This window comes from Neopsephotus bourkii, unplaced genomic scaffold (assembly GCF_033783945.1).
Source record: "Neopsephotus bourkii isolate Nb327-2 ecotype Australia unplaced genomic scaffold, CSIRO-AGI_Nbou_v1 NB_1250, whole genome shotgun sequence".
NCBI classification, from domain to species: Eukaryota; Metazoa; Chordata; class Aves; order Psittaciformes; family Psittacidae; genus Neopsephotus; species Neopsephotus bourkii.
In genome coordinates, this window is record NW_026901735.1 from 3,704,572 (window position 1) to 3,720,445 (window position 15,874).

Here is a 15,874-nt window from a genome sequence, read left to right on the forward strand (position 1 = left end):
AGATTCAGGCTTTTTCTTTTTAGCCATCATATTTTTCTGCTTAAAGACCTATCTCCAACACTTGGTCTCGATACACTTCTGAGGCTACTGCAAATGGACAGTGTTCCTGATACCAGTGTTACCAGTCTGTACCAACAACCAGCCCCAGTGTGCCTGCCTCTTTCCTTGCAGGGAAAGGGGAAGATCAATCTCACTGAGGAATTCACCCAGCATCCTGCAGGTATCAACTAATACCGCTTCTTTTTAAAGAAAGCAAACAATTGGCTTTGGCAGCATTCAGGAGGCATCTGGCCACGAAATCCCAAAGGAGAACTAATCCATCAGAAGAGTATTCAGGCTCTTACACTCATTTAAAAGCAGATTCCATGCAAATGAAAAAAAGGCATCACAGCAGAGAAACTTGGGCTTCCTGACTTAACCAACAACTGAAATCAAACCCCAAGCCACATCCTCAGCTAATATAAATATGGTGCAACTGAAGCTGATAGAGCAAAGCCTGTCAAACACATCCCAGTCCTGCTGTAATCCTCTTTAACAGCACCGAGGCAGAATAACATTCCTGATGCACAAGAGACGGAAACAGCATTGCTCTGGTTGCATGCTTGGGATAGGAAGCCACAGCTTGGGGGTTGCAGTGGTATCAAGGCAGTTTTCATTCAAGGACTCATTAGGAACAAAGTAATGGATGATGGCAGGCATTACAAGTGCTGAAGGAGAAGCAGGACAAGGAGTATGGTCACTGGCTCAGTATCAAAGAGTTGAATCCTCCCTGTTGGCCAAACAGTCTCAGAAGTCAAAAAACATTTCAATCAAAGTCAGCTTAAAAGCTTCCTTCTCATCTTCACTTTAAAGCTTCACAGTGAATTAAAGGATTGTTCTACGATAGTGAACCTCAGAAACATTTTTAAAGCATCAAGTATTTAGCTTTCATATTACTTTTATGTAGCAAACAATTTAACAAAATTGAATTCTCAAAAACCAAAGAAGCTAAATCTCTATTTTTACCCTTGGAGGGACATGGGTGGGATTTGGGTGCTGCTTGTTGGGCTTTGGCAAACAAGACATTTATGCCCCTTGACAGTTCTTGAAGTCACGAGGCTCACCTTCTATCAAAGTCACTTGACTGGACATACATCATCAGTACAGAGTACAGCTAATGACACATAAATAAGGACTGTTTTCCAGGTCCATCAACACCTCAGAGCAACTCACCCTGTTGTGTGCATGACTGTCTGTAGGGACTCCCATTTCTCACTGGCCCAATGAAGACTGCTTTACATTAACAGGTTGATTCCTCAGCTCCCAGCTCCACACCTGATAACACAGAATGGCTGAACAAACCCAGTTTTCCCCCCGATCTCTCTGTGGCAGCATTAGGCCACTGCTGCCATCGAGAGGTACCCTCACACCAGCTCCCTTTTCTCAAAGCCATGTTTTAATCCCTCCTTAATTTCATTCTCTGCCGTGTTTCCTGCTTATCCCTCATGTGCAGCTGAAAGTTCTGCTAGTAACAGACATGACATTTCCCTAGGTTTCAATTCCTCCTGCTGACTGCTTACCCAACACACATAACTTCTGCAGTACCGGTGCCAGGCAAAAGCACTTCTACAGGAGGGCATTACTGGCTGCAAACTGGCATGGCAAAAAGCACTCGGCCTCCAGGACCTGGATGATCGTTCAGTTGCAATTTGGTTTCTAATGTCTCAGATGTTTTCCCTCTTCAACAAAACCAGGCTCTTCTGTAAGTGTAAAACATTGTCTAAGTATAGCAAAACTCTATGACATCAAGCTAAAGAGCCACAGCAAATGCCAAGAATTTATTGAACAACAATGTCCTCTGCTGGCAGGAACTAGGCTCAACTTATAACACTTAACTGCATTGCAAGTTCTGCCCTGGGATTCTGGGGACATCGTCATGAATACATCATTAAAGGTCTGAACAGGAAGGAAGGAAGGTTTAGATTAGATATAAGGAAGAAGCTCTTCCCTGTGAGGGTGCTGAGGCGCTGGCACAGGGTGCCCCGAGAAGCTGTGGCTGCCCCATCCCTGGCAGTGTTCAAGGCCAGGTTGGACACAGGGGCTTGGAGCAAGCTGCTCTAGTGGAAGGGGTCCCTGCCTGTGGCAGGGGGTCGGAACTGGATGAGCTTTAAGGTCTCTTCCAACCCAAACCAGCCTGGGATTCATTCTATGAAAATCAACATTAGGATAATTTCAACACTATTTGGATAATCCTGTCTGGTTCACCTCGCATGAGGGCAGAGGCCAGGGTATATTCAATACATAAACCTCTGATCATAGCAAACATATGTGAGGATGATCCAAGATAAACCTATGTGACTTCAAGCCCCAGTGAATGGAGCAGCAACATGGAAATGGAATCCAGATTCTCCCCTCAGCCTCATTGCTTATCCTCCATGCTTACCTTCAGGCAAATCAGGTCTCTTCCATCTATCCAGCTTTTGAAAGCATCACAACAGTGAAGGCATCATTTGTTCAGCTAGACATTACTACAAAAAGGAGCTGAGGTGCTTTCAAGAGCACACAAGTGACACAGGAATCTGGGATTTATTTGTGTTAGACACAAAGACTATTCAGGTTCTAGAAGAGACTTACAGGCCTTTACCTGACCTGGGTGCTCCCACGAACTCCAGCAACCACCTAACTCCTGTTAATCCTCTTTAAACACAGTGGAGTTGACAGCTGCTTTGCTGGGCTCCTCCATGTCCCTATGTGCTGATTCTGAAGAGCTTATGTTTTGGTAATGCTTCCCTAAATGCCTGCTCCGATTCTCATGCAAAAACCAGTGTACCTGAAACCCAAGTGTAGGTTTACTGCATCAGGTTGCTGGAAACAGAGGAAGCAAAAAGCAGCCAAAGGGAAATTCTCCATGTTCATTCCTAGCAGGAGCTGCCCAGTGTTCCTCAAACTCCTTCTATGCCTCAGAGAGGCAGCTGCACAATCATATATGAATAAAACCTCATGAATCCCAATTATCATCAGGATTTAGCATTATTGTAGTTCTAGTTAGCTCTAGGATCTAACTATAACCCTAAAAGCACCCGACCACACTGACAGAGCTTGACAAGTCTGTTGCAATTCAGGAAGGTAAACAAGAGTTATCCAACATATTTATAGCAAGACCAATAAAGCTTCTGGGCTCAAATACACTTTATCACAACCCCTGAGGTTTTGAGCTTGGTTGCTCTTTGCAGCTACACAAGCTGGTCTAAGACAAGCCATTACCTCTCCCAGTGAGCTCTGATGCCTTGATATCCTCAGAGTACCACAGCTACAGCACCACTACAACACTTTCTCCAGCTTTCTTCAGCATCCATCGAAAGTCGTCTGTGGAAGAAACCTCCAACACCTGCAGTGACTACTCTGTTGCTTAAGAAAGAAGCTGGGCTCAGGATAAGAGGATTGTGAATCAGTGCAATGGTTTTAAGTGTCACAATGACAGTACTTTGGCGAGGCACAGAGAAAGCTGCACTGTAAGGTTGCATGAGACAAGGTGATCAAAATAAGTGAGCAAATTCCATCACAAAAGAAGCAGAATGACTCCTAAGGATCCTTTAGCTTAGTCACCAACCCTATTTATATGTTTTAAGAGACCATAAATATTTTTATCTGCACTCAGGACACTGAGAGCTTTCCCAGTTTCTATATAAAGAAGTCATTTTGGGCAGATCAAAACAATAAAGGCCCAGGACTCCTGGATGACAGATGCCAGGATGTTAGTAACCATAAATGGTTTTCAAATATGGCCCCATCACCATCCTCCCCCCCCAGTAGCCCTTTCAAGTGGGAATTACAAATTGCTTACTTGGAGAGGAAATTTCAAACAGGCCACTTATCAAAAAGTGCCAAATAAACCTGTCATTGGGATCGAAGTTACAAACCATTCCTAAACTCTGCAGACATTTCCTGAGCCTGTGAACTCTGATCTTGGCTTCTAATAAACATGACATCAGCTCCCCAGCACTGCAGACACAAGACACATGACCCACCACTATGTTATCGCTTCCTCTGCAGTTCCTTGTAGGATCTGTTCTGAAGCACAACATCAATGGGAGACTTTCTGTGTAATTCACAACTGGGTTCGCATCAGGTCCCTAAAGGGAGGTCAGAGCAGCACAGCATGGCAGCGGTGAGCTGCAAATCTTATTGCAAGGATCCACTTAAAAGCAATCCCGAATCAGAGACCTTTGAGTTTTCCAGGTAAGTGGGTTAAGACAAGACTCCTGTTGCTGTCAAAAGACTTACTGACTCCTAACCTCTCATCCTAGAAATGGAACTGAGCCCTTAAGAGCACGGATTAAACACATATACACTGAGTAACACATGGCTACTGAGTAACCTTTCAGAACCCCTTAAGAACGATTACAATATGCTCAACGATTTCAAACGTTGCAGTAACAATCACCTTCATTCCCAGAGAAATCCCAGGGAAGGACTAGGACAGCTAAAGCTCCACAGTTTACTTCTTCCAGGAAGGCACTTCCTTTGCAACCAAGTTTTGGGTTTGAAACTGAAGTTGGAACAATAGATTTAAAAGGAAAGTTCCTGTTTATCTCTGGGCTGGATACTTGACCAAGACCCTTCCCTAACACTAGACAAAATGGGCCATCAGCTCAATAAACTAAGATCCCAATAGGCACTGAACTAGGGCTTTTGGGAAAGGCACTTAAAAAACACGTCAGGAGAATCAGGCATTTGTAAAGGTAACTTGTAAATATTCCATTTGAATACGGAATATTCACCTAGAAATGCAGCCTTTACTCCTCCCTAGAAGACAGATATTTCTTTCACACTTGTGTATCCCAAAAGACTTCCAGATCAAACACGAGTCAGAGCTGGCACAGTGTAATACACAACGAGCTGTTAAAAAGCTTTATGATTAACATATGCAACTTGCTGGAAAAGACCTCTCCAAAAGTCTCCAAGAATCCACATGGATGGTAAGTTACAGTAGATGCAGACCCAGAGAGCATGAATTCCTGGTTTTCATGTCTGTTTCCCCCCCCCTCTTCCATCCTCATCAGTTCAGAACCTGCAGTTTATAAAACCAGGGAAGTCCTGTTGGTCGGTATGGGTCAAAAAGGAGAGCTAGCTGCCCCATAGTGTAAACTGACTACCAGCATCTCTAGTCAAGTTTAAAGCTGTTGCACAGCAACAGCATTCTAGCACAAAGGTGCTCAAACATCCTCAAGGCACAGTAGCCTTGGCACATAGTGAGCCTGCTAGTTGTAACACCAATGTTTGACTCTTCTTATGGCAGGGTATACACCCTGCCATTCACTGGGACACAGAGAGGAGCTCACTCTGTCAAACAAATATACAAGGAGACATAAATATGTTATAGATACGTTATATCTATATAGATATATATAGATGTTATATCTATAGAACATATATAACATATCTATAGAACATACATCTATATAAATAGATATATATATGTATCTATATATATATATGTTATACCACTATCACAAGATTGAGCACGTCCTTGGGAATCTGCAAAGCTCAAAGCCCCTCCATGCTCTCCTGTGGGGAAGGGGAAGCCCCTTGCTCCTTAATGTTGGTGGATTTCACTCCAAGTACTTAGGAAGGGAAAAGAAACTCACAGAAGGCACAAGATCCTTGGCCTGTGTATGCCGACAATCAAAAGAAATTACCCAGTTTGTATTATCTGATCGTTCAGCCTTCTAGCTGCACAGCTGTAAAAACACATGGATTGCCCCAGTAGTAAAAAGGACTAGCAATGCTGTACCAACATCCTGGATCTGCAGCACTTCAGCAGAAGTGAACACTGAACCTTGAACTGGACTGCCGAGGAGGGCACTGCATGGGGAGGGAGCTGACTGGAGTTAGTCAGAACAGCCAGTCAAAGCCGTGCTCTTGCTAAGGGAGCCAAGTGATCTTTAATGCCCAGGAAAAATTCAGTGCTTTGGATTGAGTGACTCATGGAGCAATGCAACACCTCCTACCAACGTGCTGTGGCATTCATACCCAGAAGGAAGTGTGTCAGCTACTGAGTCATGCAGCTCCGAAGGATAGGCTGTCGCCAACCTAAACAAACTCTGCCCGGCCCTGTTCAGTCCTGATGTTACCGTAGCCCAAGGTTAAGCTCATCTCCCATGAGCTTGCTCAAATAAAAAGCTTTCTGGTTATAAACAAAGTATGATTTCCAAACCCAGGCTCCCGGGACCGTGCTTGAAAGCCCAGCAATTTCCCTGCACACACATTTAGCCTTCTGACATCAAAGCGCCTGCAATACAACCTGCTAAAGGGACTGGAAGCAAAACGGATTGGCCACTTAGGAGCAAACTTTAATATAGGAGTGGGACTTGTGTTTTTACACTACTGACCTACATTTGCAATTCCCTGGAGGTAATTTTGCCCAGCCTATAAAAAGGAAGAGCTATAAAGCCAGCTATATTAAGTTGTTATGCAATAGAGAGCACAGCTGCGCTGAACAAAAACAGCCCAGGACAAGAGGAGCAAACAAAAGCCATGGAGTTCCGTGTAGGAAAAACTAATAGGTTTCAGCTAACAAAAGAAGAGACTTTTAATTAACTTGTTCTGATTGAGTGCAAAGATAATTAAATTACAGACACAACCACAGGAGTGTAATCAGTTTAGAAAAACCCACACACCGACACAAAGGATTTTCAAGATCCATCTATTAGAAACCAGCTCTTCCTTTGTTAAATGCATTCTTGTGCTTTCTTTTAGAAGGTTCTAACTCCCGACTCGGTTTAATCAAACCCTTGAAAGACAGCTCCTGATCCAGTTCTTCTGATGTTTTGTGGTTTTCAGGTTATTTCCTTCTCTTCATGCAATGACTCGCCAATCTCACCTTCCACTTCATCAAGGTGTAGCTGCCTTTCAGCTGCACAAGGGGACTTGCATGCAACACAAGGGCTCCAAATGACAAAGCAAAAGCAAAGGGACAAAATAAGGAATCTGGGCAGAGCTACTTTGTTACAGTCAGAATATAGGGGTGGGATTTAATTCAGGGGAAGGTACAGCTCACAGCTTAAGATCGCCAAGGCTTGACAGTGGGAGCTTACTTAATGGTAAAGGGAGTGTATTTGTTAGGATGAGCATGCATCTGTGTCAAATCATAAGGGTTCTGCACTGTTCAAACTCTGGTATTCTTTAGCCAAAACAACAGCCCACCTTTCCAGTGACAGCAAAAGTCACTCATGGTTTGATCCATGAAGACCCAGTAAAGAGTTCACATCGGGTCAAAGCACAAAGGAACATGTTCAAAAGGACCATTTATACCCATAAATCAAGCTTGAAACTTCAGTGCTTTGCAAAACTAATCCAGAATACATAATCTTACCCTTAAGAATAAGGGTTCCTGTTCAGAGGAACTTAGCAAGGAAAAGGGAATCCACTGATGGTGTGCTCCTTGAGGTCTACCCAAACACATTACAGGTGCTCGACTCCTCCACAAGCAGCCACAAAACCCCTGCACACAATTCCCTGGTAGGGATAAGACAAGACAAGAAGGTGGCATTTTCCATCTGAAAGGAATCAGTTGGAATAGCATCTGCCGGCCTGTAAAACCCCAACCAGAGATGAGTACAACAAACTCCTCCTTTGCCCTTAATAAATACCACACTAAAGAATGAATGACATAAACCTGAAACCACCACATCCTCAAGCTCTCCTGCCATCTGTACAGTGCAGCTCCACTGGTCCTAATCCCAGACACCCTCATTGAAGAGTTGTGTTCCAGCAATTTCAGGCCTCTTATGGGGATATGTTTTACATGAGCAACAGGTTCCACACTTTGGCTTTAAAAAGGCCCAATACAGGTTGCTCACATCAGTTAATGAAATGCAATACCTGGTGTTTATTAAACCCTGAATGTGATGCCAAGGACACCTATCATGGCAAAAACCTTCAGTGCCTGCTGGGCTCAAACCAGTAATAACCTGGAAAGAAATAAAACCCCACTCCTTGATGGGGGCAGAGATACCATCAGGGATCTCACTTCTGTATCAAAAACAAGAGCAAGGAGGAAACTCAGGCAGGAAAGGCAAGCTTTCCTCAGAGCCCTAAATCAGAAGCGTGTTGTCTGCCCTAAGAATTAGTCACGCTGATGTGCACGTAAGGTGGTTTCACTCGTTTGTATCCTGCACACCCCTAGCATCAGGTGCAGTGGCACATGCTACCACCAGCTAAGACGCCCGAGGCCACCAGGTGTCCCCTTCCGATGCTCCGGTTGTATTCACTTACGTCCATGTAGCGGTGGTCCCTGTTAATAAGGCTGCAGTGGCATCTGCTGGTCACAGCCCGGTGAGACAGGCCGTAGCTACGTCAGCTCCCAAAGTTTCTCCCATAGAATCACAGAACCAACTAGGTTGGAAAAAGACCTTTAAGATCATTAACGACAGAAGAGCTTTTCCAGGCTTTTTGCACTCCTAGTATTTCTTCTGCTGCTGCTGCTATATCTTACTGCTGTCATTTATTCTTGTTGTTGTTAAGCTGCTTTGAAGATGTTATAGCAGTGGACATTACAGCTTCTTGTCATCAATGAAGAGATAAGGAAATACCTCAGGATGTGAATGCAGCACTCCAACCAACCCACAGTTAGCCTGTACCCTACCCGTAGCACAGCAAAAATCAGTGCCATTTTATGCCTGGCTCAGCTGGGCTGCTGAGAAAGCCTAAAAGGCCATTGCCAGCCACTGAGCCACATTTGGCCCTCCCTAGATACTTGTGTTTAGCACATCTTGCAATGTTTTTATTCCTTCAGGTCCTCAAAGATGCACGTGAATGAGACAGGATGTGATTCAGTTATAGGTAGAGAGAAAAAAAGCTGAACTCAGGCTGGTGTGAACAATTAAAGGAGACTTGTGGACATGTGTGTTATAAGAGTTTGTCACGAGGGAGTTTCTCTTACCAGTGCCAAGTTCTAACTGTGAAGCAAAACTAAGCATTGCACTGCAGCTCTTAGTCTGTGGAAAGTAAAGTATCCAACACTTGATCCTACAAAGAGAAGAGAGTTTTCTTCTGTCACAGGGAAGAAAATAACAACTGGTCCAACTGCAAGTGCAAGCACAGGCAAGAAGCACAACATTGGGTCAGAGCCAGAAAAATAAAGAGATGCGAGTGACACCTCTATTATAACAACTGCTGGTTTAGTCATCTTCAGAGATCCCTCCTTTGTAAAGAGATACTTAGAGCAGTACTTCAAGGCTTGAAAACTTCTCCAGTTTTTAAAGAGATGTGCCTTGGTGAGGCTTTTCTTCTTAAATGAGTATTTAAATAAGCAATATGATATTCCCTATTCCATTTGGAACATGCTGTTCTCAGAGTCTAGCCTTGCTCTCAGAGGTGAACCTCTGAGAAACATGAATTAACATGAGGGTAATGGTAAAATCCTAAGAGCTGTTAATCCACCAAGAGACCAGGGAGGAAGAAGAAAGGAAAAACAAGGAGTAAACCTACCCTCAGGCACGGGGATCTGCATATGGTCTATCCAGAGTGGTACCTATGCTACGTCTTTCACTGGTCACAGCCCTTGTGGGGAACTCCAGACACTGCTCAGCCCTTTGGAAAATGCTGACACTGATTTAGATGCCAGAATAGAGACAGGAAAGTCTTATTTAAAGCTTCTATTTTTAAAAGGCTGGGTGTAGCATAAAGAGTTGTGTGTTTGGGTGGGAAACCCAAGTTTAGCAACGCATCATGCACATTGCTTTCATCAGAACTTACTCATTCAGGAGAGTTGCACAACCCACTTCCACAGAAGCATCACTTAAAATACAAGTCTGTTAATGAATTGCTTCATAGCGAGATGCAGCCTCCTGCTCCACACCACGTTGCATGGACCAGGGAAGTCCTCTTCATTTCAGATCTTCTAATGGAGGCCCATGGGGCTAATCCTGCCCACAGAGGACATCTCTACAGCCCTGACTGAACTGCCTGTGCCTATGAAACACTCCATTTACAACTGAACTCCCTCTGCAACCTCCAGTTATTCTTTTACCCTACAAAGTTCTCCTCTTGCAGCTCCAGGCTCCTTGGGGCAAGACTGTCTTTAGTGTATCTGCACAGACATATGACATTCAGTTTCATTTAGACCTTGTAAGTACAGCTGTAATATTTAAAATGTCTTAAAAAGGATGAAGAATGACTTTGGGTGGTATTAATCTGAACAGTTTCAAACTGAAAAGGTCAAACAAAGGTGAGTCTATTTATCTTAAAAGCTTCCATCAAACAGCCCCAATCCAGCTTCAGATAATATCTCAGGATGTCACTCCAGCTGAGAAATAGTATCCTAAGGAAAACAGCTATAATAAGAGCATGTAATCAAACAAGTATTTTGAAGCCAGTCTTCTGCATTCCAGTTTTAGAAGGAATACTATCAAATCCTGTTTGCCTTTGGGACCTTTACTTCACCTGTTCCAACAGCTAGGAGTACAACTGCGAGACATCCTCATCAGACATGATACAGTGCACATAATATTAACAGACTGAAAGATCCATCACAGACACAGTGGTAACACTGTATAGCTTTACTCACCCCAGCATCTCAGAACTGTGTTTCTGGAACAAAAAGCACTGTTATCAAAACTTGCAGGATGGACAACAGAGGCTCAGTTATTTGGCAAGCAGCAGACTGTAGATCAGCACACACCAACCAAACCCACACACAGTTCTACAGACACAGCCACATTTTATTGCTAATAACTCATCCTATTACCAAAAGGCTGCTACAAAAGGTGTTAAAGTATTAGCTTTATGTACAAGCAGTAGAATATGCATGGCCTTCCAGCTAAAGCTCCAGCCTTGGCATCAGGATTTCAGCCTTAGTTCCACCCTCTGAAAGGTGTATAACTTTGCACAGCCCTATAGCCACTCCAGTCCTATTTCCTGCTTGCAGAATGAGAACTGCTACTTGCTTTCTCACACCCACAACAAAGCCAGCATGACTGTGTTAAAGTTTGACTTGGGATCTACATGAAACACAACACAAGCGCAGACTAAACCCATTGGCCAACACTGCACTGTATCTTGTAGCCTGGAACTTTTAATGTACACAGTCAGGCATAATAACTTCTAACTCATAACTTTTACAACTCCAGAGCAGGTGTTCAGATTCTAACAGTGGAGGAGGAAAAGGTGCTTCTTTTAATTTACCATGCAGATACACTTTTCAATGTTGCCCAATATTCTTTCACTTGGGACCATCTCCCTGTAGCCTTGACTTGACACAAGCACAGAAAAGGTAACACTAAGAATCACATTTGACAACCAAGCCATCAGTTGGGTTTTTTTTATAGCCTGAAGAGTCCAAACCACTGGGTTTTGTTCTGTATGGCAATCAAGGGACTGAAGGAAGGTAAAAAGCTGAATGGTAGGATGAGTTCATCCTTGGTCATGGAAAAAGAGCGCTACTTGCCACTAAAGCTTTGCAGAGCATCAGTGCTTCAGCTGAAAGCAGTGTGACAGAGGTCTGAGTCATTCAATCAGCTGTCTGGGTCACGTACACATTGTTGTGGTCATTTTCAGGCATCATTGCCCTTGGTTTCCTCTGTGTAACAAGACCCCTCCCACTCGCCCTTCTCTGTTCCTCATATCAAAGGGGTTTCTGATAAGTGTTAAATGACTCAGACTTTGCACTAGACACGGCGCTGTTTCATCATGAGCATGAAAGAGGCAGTGACAGAAGGTCAACTATCAAAATCCTTCAGAAGCACCTTGCCCTGAGGATACACAGACTCTGCAAGCTTGACTCAGAATGGATCATGGCTGTCTGCTCTGCACCCAGTCACATCAACCTCCGACCCCAGTTCAGACCTGCAACAGAAGTTTGAACTCTCCTAAAGCAAGAATAAAATAGGGGGATTTATTTTTCCTGTTAATGCAAATACCATTGCTTACCTCTGTATAATCTCTCCCTGTACTGTAGGCTGGTTATGTTCCAAAAGGTGACATTTTCAGTTTTTCTGTTCCACATATACAAGGTATTTCACAGAATGGTTTGTGTTGGAAGGGACCTTTAAAGCTCATCCAGTTCCAACCCCCTGCCATGGGTAGGGACACCTTCCACTAGAGCAGGGTGCTCCAAGCCCCTGTGTCCAACCTGGCCTTGAACACTGCCAGGGATGGGGCAGCCACAGCTTCTCTGGGCACCCTGTGCCAGTGCCTCACCACCCTCATAGTAAAGCATTTTTTGCTAATCTCTAATACAAATCTTCCTCTGTCAGCTTAAAGACATCCCCCCTTGTCCTGTCTTCTGCCAAAGTTTCAGATACTTATGCCGCTGGCTTCATCAACTGGCAGCATAGCCAAGAGATACCAAACCTAAAGTATTACCATCCTTCTCATCATGGCCCTTTATTACAGAGTAGCTTTTAAACATGGAGACCTACAGATCCACTGTGGTAAAGATCAGCTTTACTCAACAGCTTTGCGAGTACTGTCTAGTACTCATTCCAGGGTTTGAACTGACTGGGGGGGTTTATTAGTAATGGAGGGATACAACAGATCCGTGCATTACTACTTCAACTACAGCCTGTGAAAAGCATTCTTCTGTAGCATAACAAAACACATCTGCCTGCCTGGTGTGTCTCAAAGGCAGACTCCAGAAGTTTCGTTACAAAACAGTGCAAGTTCTCCACACGGAGAGATGGCACAGTTCTTACACTTGATGCCATTATATGAAAGACTAGTCTCTGATGACCAGCTATAAGACATGGGGATACAACACTGATATTCCCTCCTTAGTTTTATCACAGTCTTCACCTGGAATCTAAGCCAGGATACTCAGGACAGCACCAACAGCTTCTTACCTTCACAGCTTTAATAAACCCAGAGGTGCCAGATACAGATGTCCCTGCAAGTATTTTACAAACATCTCCATGTAACTTTTACCTCAAAGCCTATGCTAAGCTCACCCACTGCCCTCCAAACTCAGGGCACTCTCATGAGCAGTCACTTGGAAAAGCTGCAGTGAGGAAGTGCCTAAAGAATCTTGGGGGAAATACAGCCCTTGCCACAAGTTGATACCATCCCCGTTTCTGTTCTGGATCTGGTTTTGACACAGCCTGACACACCCCAAGTGGGAAAGTCTGCTTAGGGAGAAGGAAGAAATACTATGTCTGCTACATAGAGGATGTGAAGAGAATCTATGTAAAGCAGATTGGATGGGAAGCAGATGCATCCGTGAGCTGAAGTGACCCCAACGGTACCTAAAGTTTAATACTGAGCAAATTCTTTTCCCCATAGTTAAGGTAAGATCATAACAGATATACAGAGGCCTACCAAGAAGACAAGACACTTTCTCCACACCTTGTGTTTGTTCATAGTAACATAAGCACAAGAAAAAATAAAGCCTCCCATGCCCACTGGTGATAACTTAAAACAGCAGCATAGTACAAGGAGAGAAGAGCTACAGAAAGTGTATTGTAAGAAGAATTAAGTCTTTTACTGAAAAATGATTATTTATTATTCTGTCTTTGTGATGCTACATTCTCATGCTCTCAAAATACACATTTAGCTACTAAGAGCCTCCTAGCTATAGGCAGTTAGGAGACCCCATAGGAAAAGGAATCAAACTCCAAACAGATCATGTGCAGTCTTCACTAACTCCAAGAATGAAGTCATGGGTTATCTATATCCCATTAGCCTTATTCCTGACTAGCAGAGCAGTTTATCTTAGAAACTGTCTGAGAAGGTGCAAATAGAGGTTTCCTGTCTTTTTCCATAGGACTTCTGGCAGAGAAAAGTTGCTGCTCAATTACATTTTCCCCACTCACCATCTCAAACGATAGTAGAGTTACAGGTGTTCAAATCCTATTTCCTCTGCCTCCTGTGAGCATGCTGTCTCCAAAACAGGCCTTAACTTTGCACCTCCTCAGAAGTAAACCATCACTACCTTTAATGCAGTGGGTATGGTCAATGCTGAGTGAAAATCCACCCACTTCCCAGCACCTAAACCTTGTAATAGTGTATGCTAGATTCAAAGAGAACTTACCCAAAGTTCTTTGTCTTCTGGCTTTTTTCCAGGTCTTTTCCTCTTCATCCAGCTCCTCCAGCACATGGCGAGCGCATCTCCCTCTCAAAGGGATCTGGCACATGGATTGAAGGGCATTTTCTCCAGAGCAGTGCAGAAGGAACAGGCGCCATAGCCCTCCTGGCACAGCAGGACAAGGCTGGTACCAACCTCCACGGTCTCTTCCCTCGAGGTAATTATTCACAGGCAACTGGAGATAAAAAAACAACAACAAAACAGTGCTCAGGCTTAGAAGAGGTCAAGACTTGGACCAACCTGGAGATGAGAGTCAATGTTTGCTAATACCTCTGGCCTGGCAACCACTTTTGCTTACATTTGCTATCTCTCAAGCATCTTTTTTGCCCGATTTAATCAAGGCCCTGCAGTTCTGCCCACAGCATGGGTGCTTTATTTGTTTAAATAAGAAGCCACAAGGATTTGCTTCAGAGCTGAGCAGCAGCAGCAGACTCAACTGTTTACAAGCTTCCCCCTGGACTTCTGCATCCTGTCTCTGATTAGGCAGAATGGAGCACCAGGAAAAGCTTCTTAGTTCTGTGTCCCTCCCACACAGGTAATGCAGAACAAGGTCACATAGAAAGAAAGAGCACAAACCAGGATCTTTTGTCTCAGTGACAACTATTTAAGCTTTTCTAACTATTGAAAGCAACTCAGACCTGAATTTGATGTTACTTCATGGGCTCTTCTGCTAAATGTGAGTTTCTCATCTGCATACATACTTGTATTATAAAAAATAATAAAAACCAGGTAGCTTACCAAACTGTGCTATGAAAATCCAAAAACCATTGGAGTCAAGACACTGCCAAGGAGCAGTAAAAGCAGAGCTGCTCCATATGAAGGGTCAAGCAAGGACTGGAGGGTAACCCCTTCACTGCTCCCATTACATCATTCATGCAAGGACTGAACACCTACCCTGAGCTTAACTACAGAATTGGTCCCAGGTGAGCCTGGCTGGGGCAATTGAAGGCCTGTCTGTGCCCTCAGGTGACTGAGAGCCCTAAATAGGCATGAACTATCAAGTGCCTGCCTTAAAGCATGTCTGATACCTACACAATTTTGGTGCATGCACAGGCAATCTGAATCCCAGAATCCCAGGTTGGTTTGGGTTAGAAGGGACCTTAAAGCTCATCCAGTTCCAACCCCTGCCACAAACAAGAACACCTTCCACTAGAGCAGCTTGCTCCAAGCCCCTGGTCCAACCTGGCCTTGAACACTGCCAGGGATGGGGCAGCCACAGCTTCTCTGGGCTCAGTGGCTGAATCTAGGACAGCAATAAGGGGAGCAAATATCCTGTGATTTTACCTGTGCTTTCACAACTTCTTATCTGCTTTGTTCTAACCAAAGTTACTGTTGCACATAGAGTATCAAAGATGCATCATTTACACCTTTATGGCCTCTGGGGGCTCTTTAGTCAGATGAGTTTAATCTGAAAGAACTTTTCCTTTCTATTCTTTATTTCTCTTTCCAGTATTTAGTTTGGTTTTATTTCCTCACTGTGTTTCATCTAGCCACTACACCATCAAGCAAGTCAAAGGTTCAAGGCAAGAGAGGTTTTCTGCTTGAATCCACCGCGAAGAAGCACCTTGACTATCTCCAGCCAGCTCATCCCGCTTTTACTCCGTACATCACAACACATCCCTACATCTCAAACACACCTTCCTACTCTTTGGCATGGCACCCGCAGAACTAAGCTTAGTTTCTCCCTGTAGCCTCCAATCTCTCAACAACCACAGAGAAACAACAACCCCCTGCACACCCAAGGCGGCTCCATGAAGCAATAACAAGTATACCCAATGAGATATATATATATACACACGAGGCTCCATGGCCTTG

General features: G+C 44.0%; 2 long non-coding RNA genes across 3 annotated transcripts in view; one reads left to right on the forward strand and one right to left on the reverse strand.

Moving 5' to 3' along the window:
• LOC133218437 (uncharacterized) overlaps positions 1–15,874 on the forward strand; it is an 84,719-nt gene that overhangs the window by 46,512 nt on the left and 22,333 nt on the right. The window lies entirely within an intron of this gene.
• LOC133218436 (uncharacterized) lies at positions 6,758–14,433 on the reverse strand. Of its 2 annotated transcripts, XR_009727155.1 has the most exons (4): positions 14,330–14,433; positions 14,006–14,234; positions 7,355–7,497; positions 6,758–6,927 (listed from the first exon to the last, which is right to left on the reverse strand). It is a non-coding gene; the product is annotated as an uncharacterized LOC133218436 (long non-coding RNA). The 2 variants fall into 2 exon arrangements; XR_009727154.1 differs by having other exon boundaries at positions 6,758–7,497.